Raw genomic sequence first — 16,737 nt, 5'->3', positions numbered from 1 at the left:
GATAATTTTAGCTAAACGTGGGGAACAGAATTTGAATAGGATCCACGGCCATTGGAAGGGCTTAAGAGAGCTTTGAAGAGTCTGCTGACAAGGGAGTATTAGCCTGTTGACACCTTTCAGATGCAATGAGTTGAGCTTACAGCTACAACACAAATAAGCAGTAGGGAGGATGACAGGCAAGCCCCTGCAGCGAGAGGTGCTGGGAAAGCACGGATCCAGAAGATCGTCCCTGGATCACACTGCCAGTGTGCTGGGATCTGGGGCGCTTCTGCCGAAAATAAAGGCTGGAAGAAAGTGATGGTGGGGGGAAAAAAAGAGCGTAAAAGATAAAAGGACAGAGAGAAACACTGGTTTTTACAATTTAATTTCCTTCTTTGAGTGGGAGCTGCTTTAATATTATGCACAAGAAGTGAATAATACTTTAAAATATTCCCAGAGAATGAATAATATGTAATAATATTCACAGAGCATTTATTTGACTAATTCCCCCAGTGTTTTTGGATCAAGATCTAACAGCCCTGGATCTTAGAGGGGAGATCTGTGTTTGACTTCCTTGGGTCTGGATCAGGCTCCAAACACCTAACGAACCTATGTTCAAGCAAGCATCACCAAAGGGTCAACCAATATACCTCCGGTAAATGGTCGGGTCACTTTTCCCTGCTGATCTGCAAATAAATTATCTGCCAATAAATGGAACCATAAGTGGTTTGGCCAGATGTTCCATCGGGGCCCCAGGGAGTCGTGGTGCAGAAAAGGTAAGAGCAGGGGGGGTGGTGGGGGGAGAGGAAAAAAAAAAGCCAATAAAAAATAAAATATTAACATCCCAAGCTCGTTTGCTGCTCAGTGCCTGCGTCGCAGTCGCCTCCCCGGCTGCAGCAGCTGTGCCCGCGTTACGGAGCGAGGTGCAATGTCCCAGCTGGGAGGACGTGCCAAAAGCAGGATACGGGAAAAGACTGTTTTCAAACACAGATGGATTAAACCTTTATTCCTTTTAAAATTACATTTTAATGTGCTGGCTACTCTGGAGATGCCGGCAGGACATGGGGGGCTTGGAGCCATTTGGGGTGAGTGTCCCCAGGGCATTTTGTGAACCCCTTCCAGAGTGACCCAGGTGGCCCTGGCAGATCTCCGTCACCCCCAGCCCACCCTTCCCCATCCTCCTTTTGTTTGCAAACCTCTTCTGGCAGCTACCGCAGCACCCAGCCCTCATGCCCTGCGTCACCTTTAACTCCTCCAGCTCAGCTCCCTCCTGATGTTGCTGCTGGGGGGGTCACCAACGCCGCTCCGCTTCCAGGTGGCCAGATGCCTCCCGGGGTTTATCCCATGGGTACCTGCTCAGCTCCCATCTCCCATGGGAGAAGCACGCAGGTTTGACGTCTCTGCACCTCCTGCAAAGCTGGGCTTGCTCCACTTCCAAAACACGCAGCCACCTCTCGGAGCGTTTGATGTCCTTAACAGAGCTTCTGGAGTTGAAGAATTGCTGTAAATTCTACAATTGTAAAAAACCAAACTACGAATTGAAAGGCTCGGTTACTTTAACAGCACAACTCAGGACCAAACACGTGCCATGCATGCCCTGAGCCCCCTGCGCCCTGCTGGGGCTAGCGCTCTGCCACCCCAGACCCAGAGGATGACATCTGGGTGCAAAACGCCACCCTGCAAATAAAGAGAAACCCCGTAGATGGGTCTTGCACGAGATGCACAGACAGATCGATGTGCTGAGCAGCGTGGGTGGAACGGGGTCTCGGCACACCCGCAGCCTGACACTTCTTGGGTGTTTTGGTGGGCATTTTGGCTGGGAGGAGGTGATGGACGGGCTGTTTGGGTACCTCGGTGGGCTGGGAGCACTGGCAGAGGGACACGAAAAGAGGAACAGGCTCCTTCCCCTGCTCCTCCAGCCCTTGCTGCAAATCTCAGCGTGTGCCTCGGAGGGCAACAGGTCCGAACGCTCTGTAACCCACCAGAAAGCAGAGATTTCCAGATAAAGAGGACCTTTTATTTTATTTTGTTTGTCCAGCTGGAAAGAGAAAGAGAAGGGAACGTTCCCGCAGAGAAAAACACTGTATTTACTTTCTTTCTTTTTTTCTTTTTTTTTTTTTTCTTTTCTTTTTCTTTTTTATTGTGGTTGAGCTGAACTCTACCAAGTCACTTTAGCTCTCTTGAATGCAGGATTTTCTCACTTTCCGGTAAACTGCAGTTACCATGGAGAGGGCTGAGACAAGCCAAATGCAAAACATTGGAAACTACACCCAAACTCACCGCAGCCATATCAAACAGTTAATTAGAAAGGCTGTCCATGTGTTTCCCATTCCCTGGAATGGTTTGAATCAATTGCCCTGTGATTTATCACCTGTTTTCTGTGTGAACGGTTCAGCTCTGCTCTCGTGCATGTGTTGGAAAGGGGATTTGTGCTATGCAGTGAAAGAGGGAAGGGAGATATTAAGGACTTTAAACAAAAAAAAAAAAAGCCCAACCCAATCATCAAATAACCAATTCTGCTCCTTCCCCCAGTATAAATCTCCCACTGGAATGATACGCTTTGGATCTTGATGGGATTTCTAGCTTTTGGCAACAGGGAAAAAGGAGAGGCAGCTTTTGCCTTGCTTTGATTTTGGAGGGTGGGAGATCATAGCGTGCCTGGCCGTTCCTGGGGCTGTGTTACACTGTGCCCAGATGGAAATTCAGACCAGCCTGTTTCCTCGGGGCTGTTTCCTTTCCCACTGCATAGGAAATGGGGCAGGCGGGCGGGTGGGAAGCGGGGAGGGGGCGGCTGGAGGGAAAGGCAGAGGAGAGATGAAGAAGAAGAAATCCAAGCTTCCCACAAGATCTCTTGATGCGTGAGGTTGTCTGCCCACTAAGCAGTAACACCTCGTCCCACACGGCGACGGTGGTGCGATGGTGACACGGCTTGTGGCTGGGAAGCCATCTGGAGATGGTCCTGTGCTGTCAGGCGGGGAGCAGAGTCCGTCCGTCTGTCCAGAGATGTGGCTCTTCTCCAGCCTGCCCATGGCGAGCGGACGGCTGGGAATCTTCCTTCCCTGGGTGCCATCTCCTTCCCAGGAATGCTCTGGGGTGGCCCCTCCACCGCCCAGGCATCTCATGGCCACCATGGAAAGCAGGTGGCCGGCCAAGCGGGTAACAGCAACAGGTGGATGGGAAAGCCCCGGAAAATTGCATTCCTGAGCCTGCTGCATCGCCCTGCCGTACCTCTGCTCCCCCTTCACGAGGCAGGGGGGAAAAAACATCCCCCAGTCTCACCTTGCACGCAAGCGCTTCGAAGCAGGGTTGGTTCCTCCCGTAGGGACAGCCCTAGCATCCAAAAAAGCAGCAAAAGATGTCTTGGAGGAGATCCCTCTGCTCTTTCCAAAGCAAGCTGACCTGGTTTTCTCTTGGCCGTCTCCAGCTGCCAAGCGGTGCCTTTGCGGTGGGTTCGCGAGCCGGGATCACCCGAGATGAACGCGGCGTTATCAGAGTCAGCCATCCCCCTGCGCCCGTGCTCCGGTGAAGTCTTCTGGCCGGGATGTGTAGGGCTGATTGGAAATCCTGCACATTTATCCAACCCATCCCCCAAAGCAGCTGTTGGCCTGAAAGGTGGCTGCACCTCTCGCGATCCACATTCCACCTTTCCTGCCAAGTCCGGGGGAGAGAGGGAATAAAAGTTGCTTTCCTATCATTAGCAGATGATTGAAAAACCTTGCAGCTCCCCCAGCCAAGTGTGAGAGATACCAGCCCCTTTCGGATGGACCCAAAAGGGTTTGCCTGAGGGGTTTGGGGGTGAGGGTCCCACCTCTGAGGGCTGGAAATGGAGATTTGTGTAGGATCCCACAGCGGAGAAGATGACGGAGAAATATCTCTATTTGAGAGGAAACTGAGGCAGTGACAAGAAGCGGAGCAGAAGTGTGCCAAAACTGTCATTTATCCGCACGCCTCTGTTTCCACAGTGAATGTATAAGCATGGACTGGTTTAGATGGAACTAAATTTATCTCATCATCGCTCTGGTTGAAACCAGGCTCCCTTCTGCCCTGAGCCTGGCCACGTCAGTGCGGCGAAATCCCTGTCTGGCACGTGAGGGTATTTGCCCCATCCCTTCAGATCATGCAGGGGCCTGGAGAAGGTCTCCTTATTCAAAAGGAAAGCTCAGGCCTCTGCCTCAGTTTCCCCTCTCACTGCAAAAGAAAGAGCTGGGGGCGGGGGACCTGCAGTGCTGCTGTGGGAAGGTGCGAAGCGATGACCCCCCCCGGTGAAATGGCTGAAAGATCTGGAGGGACAGTCTGTCCTAGGTGGTACGTTGCTGGGTTTATTGCCTGGGAGCCTGCAATCTGCAAGGAAGGAAACTGACCTCGAGCAGCAGGAAAAAAAGAGAAATTTCCCCGGAATTTCCCAAGGTCTTTGCACCCTGGAAAAGGTGGGTGCGTGCCCTGAGATTGCTGCAACCCCTGGCATTACCCTAAGCCAGGAGACCCCAGCCCCAGCAGGACAGCCCTGGTCCAGGGCTGAGCTCCCGCAGGCAGCAGGGATGCTGCAGGTACCATCCCGCTGTATTTCACCGACGCTTGTTGAGCCGCAGGTGCTTCTCGACGCCCTCTCCCAGATTTTCTGGAGCTGCTCCCTGGGAAGCTTCCGTGCTGGATTTCAGCTCAGCCTTGCGGCAGCGACCCTGCAAAACCACAAAGAAACCACCGACGCCTCATTCTGGGGCTGTGGGATGCTCCCCCCAGCCTCGGGCTGTCAGCAAGGGCCACTCAGGGCTCTGACAAGGAAAACGGACCCGTTTTTCACGGCTACTCGTGGGAAGTTTCCCAGCAAAGCCAAGCGGAGAGCATGCAGTTTCGTCGGGGAAAAGGAGAGGGGCTCCACCGACAGCCCCGAAACCTCCCAGCAGGAGGGAAGAAAATGGCAGAGAGATTTGCAAGGCAAGAGGGAACGAGGCTTGCAAAAAGGAATGACCTCGGCAAAGTGCTCTGAGGAGAAGCAGCTTGGAAAGGAGGATCACAGCTACAGATGTGTGAGTGATGGATCCAAGATAATTCAGCTGGGATCCAGCTCAAATGGGCGGCTTTTCATCAGCGCGTACGCTCCCTTCCACGACAGCCCCTCTTCAAACGTTCTGCTCTGACAGATAAAAACCCATTCCTCCTATCTTTGTTTTCTAAATCCAGAGTCAAGTCACTGTTTGGTCGTTTTCCTTACAAAAACGTGGCTGTGAAGTGTTTTGGCATTTAGGGGACTCCTGCCCCAGCCTGGGGGGGGACACACGAAGCTTTGCATCAGGTTGCATTAACTTCCCTCGCTCTTACCCAGCTCGGTGAGCAGCTCTCTTAGGACCCTGCCAGCGCCGCGCAGATCGAAATCACAGCTGCCAAAACTAGAAGCCTACGTACATCCCAGGGGCTCGCAGGGGTGGGCAACGGGGTGGTTGCTACCCCTGCAACCTGCAAGACATAATGAATATGGAGGAGCAGAGCCAGAATTTGCTTTGCAGGCGTACATATGCCTTAATACAAGGGCAAAAAAACCCCAAACCAACCCCAAACCAATGTGCTTAAAAACATAAGAGCTAAACCTGCTTGGGCTGCAGGTCCCAGTGTGCTGGTGTGACACAGGAAGGCTCGAGCGATGGGAGCAGGTGTTGCTGGCCGAATTGTGTGTGTTGTGAGATCCCAGACCCCAGCCTCGTGATCTCAGACTCTGAAACCGCTTCAGTTAAGGGTAAGCAGCCAGGTAAGCGCAGGGCACGCTGCATCCCTGCTCTGGGCGAATGGTAGGAGGCAAGTTTCTGTGCTCAGAGTCTGCGTTACGATGCCTTTTCATTTATCAGGGAGACGCTGTGGGGTTTGCATTTTATTATATTTAATGGGGTATTATTTTTTTCTTGCTGGCTGTTTGTTTGAGAAATTTCTCCCAGGGGAGCTTCTTTTGATCGCTCGGTTGCCAGACAGAATGACATCAGACAGACGCTCAGAGGAATGATAAAAAGGCAGAGCCCTATTTCTTAATAATAGTCTGGCAAAACACAGAGCAAAGTTAAATGCACTGGAGAGCACCAGGCCCTGATGCTGCTTGGGGTACAGGGGAGGGGAGAGAGGGGGGGGGCTGCTCTCCCCCAGCTTGCGCGCTAACACCCCCACGTTAGTCAGGGACACTGTCACATCCTTCTTCAAAGCAGAGGAGAAGGACAGCAGAGGATGCTAAGTCAAGTAGGTGCTGACGTCTTGCTGTATCCTAATTATCCCATATCGCTTCACAGGGAAGCTGTGCAAGCCTCTACCCCAGTTTAGGCTCGTTTTTCTAGATTCATTATAGCTTTGTTGCTGATTTTTCTAGCAGCCAGAGGGACTTCTCCCCCCCACCCCCCCAATGATACCAGTACCAGAAGATCTCATTTGCAAAGGGGAAATCCCGTGCCTTGAGCATCTCTGAGCTTCATCCCGTAGCCCCATCCTGGTTAACAGAGGTTTACCCAAGGATGCCCTCCGCAGAGGAGCACCTGACAGCCTGCTTGTGTTGCAGAACCTCACTACAGTTACTAGTGGGTGGATTTCTGCTTTGCCCTCCTCCTCAAAAGCCACTTGCTCCCACTGTGAGATCTGCGCCTTTCCTCCCCCACCCACAGCTATCTTGATCTTCCCCTCCTTAGCAAAGCAAAGGTTTGCTTGTGTTTGCAGGTCAGTTCATGCCAGAGTATAGTCTGTATTGAAGTATAACACGTGAGGCATTGCTTACCTGTTTATTTTGAATAATTTCTATCTCTGGAGCCAAGCCCCCAGGATGTGCCTTCAAGAGGAGCGGGTCTCTGCGCTGCTTGGGGTGTTTCGCAGCTCCTGAGTGCAGGATTTCACAGCATTTCTGCTTATTCTGGCTGCTCCCTTCCTCATATGAGCATCTAAAAGCAAGGGTTTAATGAGATGGTCAGACACTCCCTTTTGGAGATGGGCAGAAGACCAGGAAATAAGCGATCAAAAGTTCATGGTTGCCTCAATACCCGCTTACAGACCATGGGCTGAAATCCGACGGTTCCCAGTCAGAGCCCCTACAAAATTTGAAACTAAAAGCCATCTAAAGCTGTAGTTACATCTGGCTTTCAGTTCCTTCTCACTGCCTTCCCCTTTTTAAGTTGCTCATAAATGCTTTGGATAAAATTCCTTTTGGGTTAAAGTCTTCTATGTTTGGACGATCCTCAAAAGTACATTTAAAAAAAAAAAAAAAAAAAAAAAAGAGAGACAAAAACTGAAAAAAGGGGTCTGGCAATAACATGTATTTTGCCATGCAAAAATCCTCGCTCCATTTCCCCCAAAGCCTTCTGCGCCCCGCTCCGGTCAACCAGACCGCACCAGTGGGGAAACAGAAATAAAAAACCAAAACAAAACATGGACAATGTGAGACCCGCGCAGGGACCAGGTGGAAAAGGACTCGGATCTCCTTCTTCCCAGCCCCTTCCTCCTGGCAATTTTGCAAAGAAACAGGCCAGATAGTTTTCTTTACAGCTGCCCTCCCACGGTCGCTCCCTGCTCTGTGCCACCACAGGATGCAATGTAGGCAGATACAGGGCTTGCAGGCTGGGTAAGGAGGCAGCAGAGTCTGTATAAATTTTGGGATAGCATCAGCTAGGAAAAAAACCTCGTCCTGAGCTCCCATCATCATATACAGGCCCCAGTACCCATGTATTCCCCAACTAATACCCTGCCTCTTGACAACACACGAAAGGTGGCATGTGAACGTGCTAAAACACACTGTCCTCTGTACATTCAGGGTGAATTTGGGCTCTCCCTGCTGTAAGAGGTGGTTGAGATGGTTTTGGGTAAACATGAGTCTTGTGCGAGCATCGTCTGGCAGCCTGGGTATACCAGAGGGCTTTCCCTCCTCTCTGTTTCCTTGCCATGCTCTTATAGGCAGGCTTTGTGGGGGACTCCTCAAAAGCAACCAGTAAATAAAGCTGTAAAGGAATATTCTCCCTCGCCTCTATTTTTTTTTTTTTTAATGTACTGAATTATTCAGGAGCAGTAAGAAAATGCAATGCAGCCAGCAAGAAGATCAAAGCGGGGATTGCCTGGGGTGGGAGCGCTCCCTTCACCCAGGAGCTGAGAACTTGCCCGGGGAACAGAGAGCTGGTTGTCAGCCCAACACAGGAGATCATTTTCCATTCATGCTCCGTGATCATTGTCCGGACCACAATGGCCATCCCCAGCCTCGGGCAAGACGGTGGTACCACGCTCCGGTGGGTGTCCTGCCCTGCAGAGGATGGCCCTGCACACAAGAGATGCAGTGTGGTCGCTCCTGGGTCGGGGAGGAAGGGGATGCACGCGTTAATTCAGACATACAGAGGGAGGTTTGTAGGGGTCTTGTATTTTCTGCTTTTATTCGTGTGGATGCTTTCCTCCAGGCTGAATTCCCACTTTTCTAGTCAAGGCTACAGAACACAGGCACCCTGCTTTACCGTGTGACACGTAAATATGGAATTTCAGTAAGTAAATCCACCAAAACTTAGTCCTTATAGATTTTTTGGATCAAATGTCTCTTCCAGCTTTTTCAAGGGTGCCTACAGGATTCAAGGCCAGTGATCTGAATCAGGATTTCTCCAACTGAGGGCAAGTTTGCCAAGGGCCTTTGCGTAATTTCAATTGGTTTGCATCACTTTAATGACTTTGCCTCATCTGTAGATGCCTTAAAGAAACTTAAAAATTGTGGTTTTGTCTCTAAGCTTTGGAGACAGAGCAGGAAGTGCTTTACCACCTCGAGGATGCTCTGAGTAGGGACCCTGTGCCCACACCCAGAACTGTCCTGGCAATTAAATGAAGGTCCTCAATTGCCTTCCTTGTCCCCTTTCAAGCCCTTCAACTGGAACACAAACACGGCTTTACCACCGCCCACGAGCACCCAGAGACGGCTTGACCCTGTGGGGTTCATATATCTGGATCTGAAAAAAACCCCACAACCAGCTAAGGAGGGGAAAAAACCCCAACCAGACCCCAGTCCCAATGCCTGTACCGCATCCCCTGCTGCTCTAAAGCACCCAGCTCCAGCTGGGATAGACGCTGGGCTGCAGGTGACTGACCTCATGTGAAACAGAGGTTCTTGAGAGATCCTGGAAGAGCTGGAGGCTTCCCTGGAAGAAGCGCTCCGGGGTGGGGAATGGCAGTGAGAGGGTGGGACAGCAAAGCCTTCTTCCAGGAAAGAGCCAGCTGAGATTATTACAGGCAGCTCATTGTAATTTCCAATGAAAAGGGGCCTGGGAAGGCTGTGGTAAGAGATGGGCTTTCCTGGAAAGAGTGAGGGTCCGGATGGCTGTAATCTGGGCAACACATCCACGCCCTCCTTGCCAGTGTGAACCCCTTCTGCTTTCTCCCCTCCTGCTCCCGATCTTACAAAAAGGTGGAAAGTTTCCACCCCTGCCTGCTCCGGTGCCTGTGGGTTTACGCTGCCCTCCCCCCCTCAAATCCCGCGGGAATGGAGCTGCCGGCCAAACTACCGTCACCCGGAAGAAACAGGCACCTGGGTGGCGGTAGGGAGAGCCCCCCGAAAGCAGACCTCGCACCCCCGAAAGAGCCGGGTGAGCAGACACATGCTCCTAGAATCCGTGATTCCCGGATCCGGCACTGCCCAGACATGTTACCCAAGAGTCAGGCTATTAATAACTGCAGCAATAACGATTAACACATGGACTGTGCCTGCTGCTGGCCAACTACCTTTCCCACATTAACCTCTAAATTAACTGATAAGGGGAGGAAGCGGGGAACAGCTTTTCCACTCGGAGCCACGATGAAGGACGCAGGATACATTTCCCCAAACTTAAATTTGACCCTTTCTCTTCTTGCCAAAACAAGCAAACAAACAAATATCTGAGAGTTCAGCGCGGCTTTCTGTGGGACGATAAGCGATGGGGACAAGGCTGATTTTACAACCCATCTGCAAAATCGCTTTGCTGGCAGCCCGCGGGGATGGAGACGGGAGCGCTGGCTCCGACGGAGGACCACTCGCTGATCCATGTACACGGCTGCCCCTGCCCTGGGGACAACGCGGGTGACAGGACACAGAACAACAGAACAACGGCCTGGGACAGAGCTGAAAGGTTTTAATAGCAACTGGAATCGGGAATCAGAAACATTCTTCCCCCTGGGGGTTACTGTGGCATAGATTAAAGCAGGACTAAAGTTCAAGGAAAACGTGAGCCAGCGTTGCACAATGCTGGCAAAAGGTCCCCTTCCGTGGGGAACGCTTCGAGGATGTGGAGAAGAAGCAACATGACCCTGTTTTTAGCGTTTTTCCCTACCGTTGGGCCACCAAGGTGACTTCCAGAAGGTCCAGGTGGATCTGCTGCCCCTTCTGATGACAGCCCTGCGATGTGTCAGTGCAAAGGGACGAGGTGAGGCGATGGAGGCGTCTGTTCTCTCCGACAAGCCTGGCTGTCACACAGCCTGCCCCAGGGACACGCAGCTCAGAGAAACCAAGGCAAGAAGCTGTTCCCCACACCTCCCCTATCAGACTGCTTGCGGTGCTGCTAGAGTTTGGGATTCCTGGCTTTAGATACAAAAAAAGGGGCTTGTTTTCAGAGCAATATAGCACAACCACAAATAGGGGTCCAGGTCTCTTTGCAAATAACTCTGCGCATCTACCTGCACCTTTGGGATGTAACCACCCAGGGGTGCTTGGCCCTGCATCCCTGCCCTGGACTCATGCCACCTAGCTTTCCGTCAGAGACCGTGGTATCTATTTTCTAAACCAAAGCCATCTCAAACCCATCCTGCTGCTGCTAAGGGGGATTTGGGTATCAGCTGCCGGAGAGATCGCTGCCTACACGTCCTCTGAGCCGCTGGTGCCTTGTAGACCCTTGTAATGGGATGTAAAGCCTGTGGTTCCCCTCTGAGAACCTCCTGGTGCCTTGTAGACCTTCATAGTGGGATGTAAATCCCGTGGTCTCCGTCTGAGAACCTCCTGGTGCCTTATAGACCCTCGTAGTGGGATGTAAAGTCCGTGGTCCCCCTCTGCAAACCTGCTGGTGCCTTGTAGACACTCGTAGCAGGATGTAAAGCCCGTGGTCCCCCTCTGAGAACCTCCTGGTGCCTTGTAGACCCTCACAGTGGGATGTAAAGCCCGTGGTCTCCCTCTGAGAACCTCTTGGTGCCTTGTAGACACTCGTAGCGGGATGTAAAGTCCGTGGTCCCCCTCTGCAAACCTGCTGGTGCCTTGTAGACACTCGTAGCAGGATGTAAAGCCCATGGTCCCCCTCTGAGAACCTCCTGGTGCCTTATAGACCCTCGTAGCGGGATATAAAGCCCATGGTCCCCCTCTGCGAACCTCCTGGTTTGTGCTGGGTCACTCGATCCTGCAAAAGGTTTGCAGCCCTGAGAAGGCAGCTGCCCAAGTGGTTTAGGGGAAGCAGGACCCGGAGCGCAGGCTAACCTCCTGGTGCCCACTGCAAGGAAACCTCCTAAGCAGGCGACTTTCTCAGGGGGGTTTTACAGTTCCTTGCACACAGCTCTGCACCTTACCCCGCCACCAGATCTGTGCAAACCCCTACGACCATCCCACGCCGACACATCTGCAGGCACGAGGAGGTGCCACCGATTAGGCTCCAGGTCTCAGCTCTTCCCCTCTCCCCGCTGCTGGAATCTGCAAACTCAGCAGCAGCCACCGCACAGCGCACGAGCTGCTGGCTCCGCGTGAGACATGGAGCAGCCCCAGCTCAGCACCACAGCTGGACGGAGCCGGGGATGCTCACGCCTGGGCACTGCATGTGATCCAAGCTGCAACACCCAAGCGCCCTGCCACATTTCCCCACAGCAGCGTGGTGGCCCGCAGCCAAAGCGTGTCCCGTGATTGCAGCGGGGCTCTCCACCCCATGAAAAAATCATCCCTGACAGGGCAGGCAAGTAGGAAAGTAATATGCCCATTACAGCTGGAATTCAAAAATCCCCTTCTCTCCCTGCAGACAGACACACGAGCCTCTAATGAGCGAGATGCCTGCACTTCCACCACGGCCAGATGAGATCTAGGAGATAGGCTAGGGAAGCAGAGGCCGGCTTTGATGTCCAACCACGGCCTGTCTCCCCTCTGCTATTCCTTCTCCCTTGTGCCAAGCCGCTATAATAGATGCTTCCCCTCTGCCCCCACAATTCGGGGGTCCCTGCGCAGATGAATTCATCACTCAGATAACTATCCAGCAGCCACAAAGCGGTGAAGGCCAAGGTAAACATGCATCCATCCATCAGCAGATGCATGATGAAGCTCTCCCCCTCTTTGGGGGATTCACCCTGGGAGTTCAATCGCAAAGTGATGGCTGTAGCGAGGCGAGGCGGGAGGGAAGCCAGCGCTCACCAAGCCGGATCGGCCCTGCAAACCCCACGGAGGCGCAGAGGATGCTGCCAACATCCCTGCCAACGTGATTCATTGGTGAGGAGCATAGCTCACCTCTGAGGTGGTCCCAGCCTTGGCCAGCCAAACTGATCTCCTGCAAAAGTAGCCGAGGGGAAGGTGTTGGTGCCGCATGGGCCGGTAGGTTTGGCAAGAACAGCAAGGACAGGGCAGACGCCATCAGCTCCCAGCCACTGACCTTTCTGAACGGTAGAAAAACAAAAATGGCATCCTTACGGTTTAAAATATCCCTCCCCACAAAAGGAAAAAAAAGGGAAAGCGAGACAAATTCCCATGAAGATCGCAAAGCCCTGAGCGTGCCTTCACCGTGTCTTCCCATCTTGCCTTCCCACGGAGGCATGGATGGACCCTGGCTGATCTCCAGACCCCAGCTGGGTGAGCAGCAAGATTTTCCCAACACAGCAAACTGATTGATCCCTGTGACACTGGGAGCTGCCTCCTAAGCAGAGGGGCACTGAGGACGATGCTCCGTCCCTCACCCACCCCCATTGCAAAGGAGCAGGAATTCATGGGCTGCCAGGCCAAGCGAGATAAAAGATGTGCCACCACCAGCCAGCACCGAGGCACTTCTCTGGGGGATGCTGGGACTGAAGGGATGTTTTTTTTTGGCTAAGCTGGGAGGATGAGTCAGGCTGGGGGTTCACAGCCAGCCCAAAGATAGATCGGGGTGGAGGGGAATGCTTGGTACCAGGCGTTAGCAGAGGGAGAGCAGGGCTGGTAACCACGACCCCATGCACGTGTCTTATGGCTCCTGACCGGCCCTCCTGGCTGCTCTCATCAGGATTACGTTTAATCTTGATTAATCCGTTCTTTCCATAGGCTGTTCACACATGACATGCCTCCACCTCCCACCAGTAAAGCCTGCTGGGTGCAAACCCCTCAGCCGCTCTATCTAGAGCTGGGTTGGTCCCTCTTCTGATAAGGGTGACCGACACTGTGTGCCACACTGGTCTTTGCAGGGTTAATCCTACAGGAACACAACTTGAAGACCTCCCTCTCTATGGAGCTGGCTTGGAGGAGAAGGAGGGCTCAGCAGACACCTCCACAGAGCAGCACAGCCATGGGAGCAGTTGGCCAAGGTCACCAGTGATACTGGGATTGGAGCTCGGGCACTGCCTGGGAGAACAAGGATCAGACCATGATGGATCTGAAAATGTACTGTGTTTGCCTGGAGCTGTCAAGGAAAAGAAATTTATGTGCTGACAGGGTGGTGGGCAAGAAGAATATGAAACAACAAGAAGGTGTAGCAGGTTCTGTCTGGGCTTTGGTCCACCCTTCAGTCCCATCCTTGGGGGGATTTGGGTCCCTTTGGACAGAAGACGGTGCAAGAGTAGAATACAGTGTAAGAAATAGGTACACACTGCAACATTTTCCTGCCATCAGTGTCCATTTCCCCCTTACATTACTTAGAGCTCTGCCCTGCAATTCTGTTGAGTTGGCTCCGATAATAAACCTAATTAATATCTGGTGGGAGCCCCGACTCTTCCCTCCCACCAACTCTGTGAGATACAAGTGCTCTGCCTGTAAATGCTGATATAAGGAAAACGCGCTGCTCGCAGCGAGTGCTTGATGCTGTTGCCATTGGCATGTGATATATCATGATTAACAGTCTCTGCTTCGTGATATTACTGGCCCCAACCCGTGATCTTGGGAAGAATTCAAAGTCCAGCTTATCAGCAAAAAAATAAGCTAGTTAAAACAGCAAGACTCAGCTTGGGCTAGAGGATGATTTATTAATCGTGGACTTTGGAGACAGAGAGAGGGAAAGGAAGCCGCAAACCCCACATACAGCCTGTAAAAGTTCCAGTTGATAATCTAACACGAGTGACTGTACAACTCGGGCTGAGAAATCATCTGGGATTCATCACAAGGTAGAGACAAGCCACTGCAACGAGTTCACGGACAGGAGTGTCACTCCTGCGGGCGCGATGCAGAACGTGGCTTCTCCCTTTGAGCCACTCCTGCACCCTCTCCGGGTACTCCCACCTCCTGCATGTCCCAGGCTCGGGGTGACAAGGGGGACATGGCAAATCTCTGGGGGTGCTCACCCGCTTTGGGAACAGCCTGGCTCTAATCGGCGTTCACAGCATCTTCTGCTTCAGCTACAAGCAGCTGCAGTGCCCCATTTGGGCAGCACCCGGTTGTTGTTCCCTCTTAACCAGGCAGAAACGTTTCCTCTCAGTATCTTATCACGTGCCAGAAGTCGGCAGCTCTATTATAAATACATACCTGAATACAAAATCTCACCTAAACCAAGGCAAATGACCTCTGACAATACTTCACACTGGCTTCCCGCCCCCCCCCAGGGGCTAAACGAAGTGCTGGAAATAAAGTGAAAAGAAGATATCAGAAACAAGGTGTCTTTTTTGCAAAAAGCCTTCTGATTTGGAAGGAACTCACTTTTTCCACTAGGAAGCTGTTACATCCCAAACCTTTGGCTTGCACTCACTGAAAGCACTGCAGGCTTTATTAATGATCACGAAAAATCTGAGGACGAAAGCATCCAAGCTGACACTTCCCTTTCTGCAAAAGGATCACATTCATTCATAAACCAGAAAAAAAAAACCCAACCACCCGCTGATCTGATACCATCAAGCGGGATGAAAATCATTCAGGAAACACAGCAGCGAGGCTGGATTTCTTTGCTGCAGCCGTATCATTCTCATTAAGGCCTTACATTTTAATGCAGTCCCTCAGAACGGGCAAAAACCTGAGGTTCTCTCAAGGGTAAAATCACAGCTTGGCTCTCAGATGGGTTCCGAGGAGGAGGAGACAGGTAAAATGTATTAATCAAGCCAGAAGTGATTATGGGAGCATTGATCAGCAGAAACCTTCCCTTCCCTGCTGACTGCCCACAAGGTGTTTTGCTGTAAAGGGGGTTACAGGGATACGTGAGCGGTTACACAGGGATGGGAATGTGCTTGGTAGGGCTGTTCAAGGCAGGGCTTTAATTCCTACCACAGCCAAAGCCTGGGAGAACAGCTGAGCGCGGCTGTTGGCATTTAATACCCAACATCTGTGTCCCTATTGCTTTGCCGTGTGAGGACCACCGCCATGGGATGCAGGCAGATGCGGGTGGCAGCGGGTCCCACCGAGAAACCTCCTGCCTGTTGCTCTTGGAGGAGGCAGCTGCTCTTTGCGAGGGCTCCTGGGGCTTGTTGCACCGTTTTTTTGGCAGCCAAGTGCCAGCCTGGGAGGGTGACCGGCGAGCTGCCTTTGCCAGTGCTTCTTCCCGAAGCTCTGAAAGCTCAGCTCATCGGAGACGTCCTACCTGGGGGGTATCCCAAACCTGAAGGCAACAGAGATGGGGAGCACCTGCCCCTCTGGAAGATGGGGAGAGGATGGGGGGCTGTCCCCCAGGAAGCAAAATCCTCCCTCCCCACCAGATGTGCTGCCGTTAGAGCTGTGAATGTCTTTTTTTTTTTTGTTTGCTATCTGCTTCCCAGGAGAGCGGTGATAGCCCGGATCCTTGGCTTCCTTGTGTTTGATCTGGAGCTGGCAGCGGGGGAACCAGACAGGGCGGGCAGATAAGAGAGTGGAGTGCTGCACTCCGGAGCCATCACCTCCGGCCAGGAAGGCAAAGCGTCACAGACAAGTGGGAAAAGCTCAGGGACATTAAGGGCACAGGATAAACTCCTGTCTGCGCCTTAGACAGCGAGGGCATCCCATCTCTGAAAAATGGATGGAGCAAATCCTTTTGCTAAAGGGCTTCTGAGTTTTATCTCAAAGCCAACAACCTGTCAGGGTATGTGGATAACCCAGACATGGCATCTGTGGTATCCGGGAGGGGAAAAACCCAGGGGAAGAGCCCTCCGCTCCCTGGCTTGGCTCTCTGCTCGCTGGGACCCTGTGCAATGTCCCTTTCCTTCGACGGGCTGCTAAGGGCAGGGAAAGGTTTGCTCCCTGCAGCAGATGCAGCAAAACCTCCCTGCGAGGGTTGCCGCCCTCCAGCCCCCTAAGCTGCTCCCCCAGCACGAGCCTGTGCTTCTGCATTCTTGTTTTATAGGGAGGGAAAAGCCAGCAAATATAACCTGAGCAAGCAGGGAAGGTAATGAGCTGCTCTCAGGCCTCGCTGCCCATAAAAATGAAGCTGCAAAAGGCAGGACTGGCCTGGGGCAAGGGACCGGTGCCCACATGGCCCCTACAGCGTGAGGATCTGCTCCCCAGGGCTACTGTGCTGAGCTTGCGAGGTGCCAGACCCCATGCACAGAGCACTCCTAAACCTCAAAAAAAGAGTCTGTGTGGTCCTGGTTGGGTGCTTTCAGGCTCAGGGTCTGTCCTGTGCCCACCCTCCATCCCAGCCAGCAGAGCTTTTGCTGGGAGGACAGCCTCTCCCAGCAGACACGTGCAAACCAAGCAAGAGTTTG

General features: G+C 52.5%; 1 protein-coding gene across 2 annotated transcripts in view; it reads right to left on the bottom strand.

The window, feature by feature from the left end:
- Positions 1-378: 378 nt before the first annotated feature.
- Positions 379-16,737, bottom strand: part of SNX19 (sorting nexin 19) — a 132,654-nt gene continuing 116,295 nt past the window's right edge. The window contains exons 15-17 of one of the 2 annotated variants that reach the window (XR_005107786.1): positions 6,725-6,884; positions 5,299-5,433; positions 379-4,658 (exon numbers count right to left, since the gene is read on the bottom strand). The gene's annotated coding sequence lies outside the window, so the exon portion shown is untranslated. The remainder of the gene's footprint in view (positions 4,659-5,298; positions 5,434-6,724; positions 6,885-16,737) is intronic. The other variant, XR_005107784.1, reaches the window with a different exon arrangement.

Source organism: Falco rusticolus, chromosome 16, assembly GCF_015220075.1.
Source record: "Falco rusticolus isolate bFalRus1 chromosome 16, bFalRus1.pri, whole genome shotgun sequence".
Lineage (NCBI taxonomy): Eukaryota > Metazoa > Chordata > Aves > Falconiformes > Falconidae > Falco > Falco rusticolus.
This window is presented reverse-complemented; position numbering and strand designations above follow the sequence as displayed.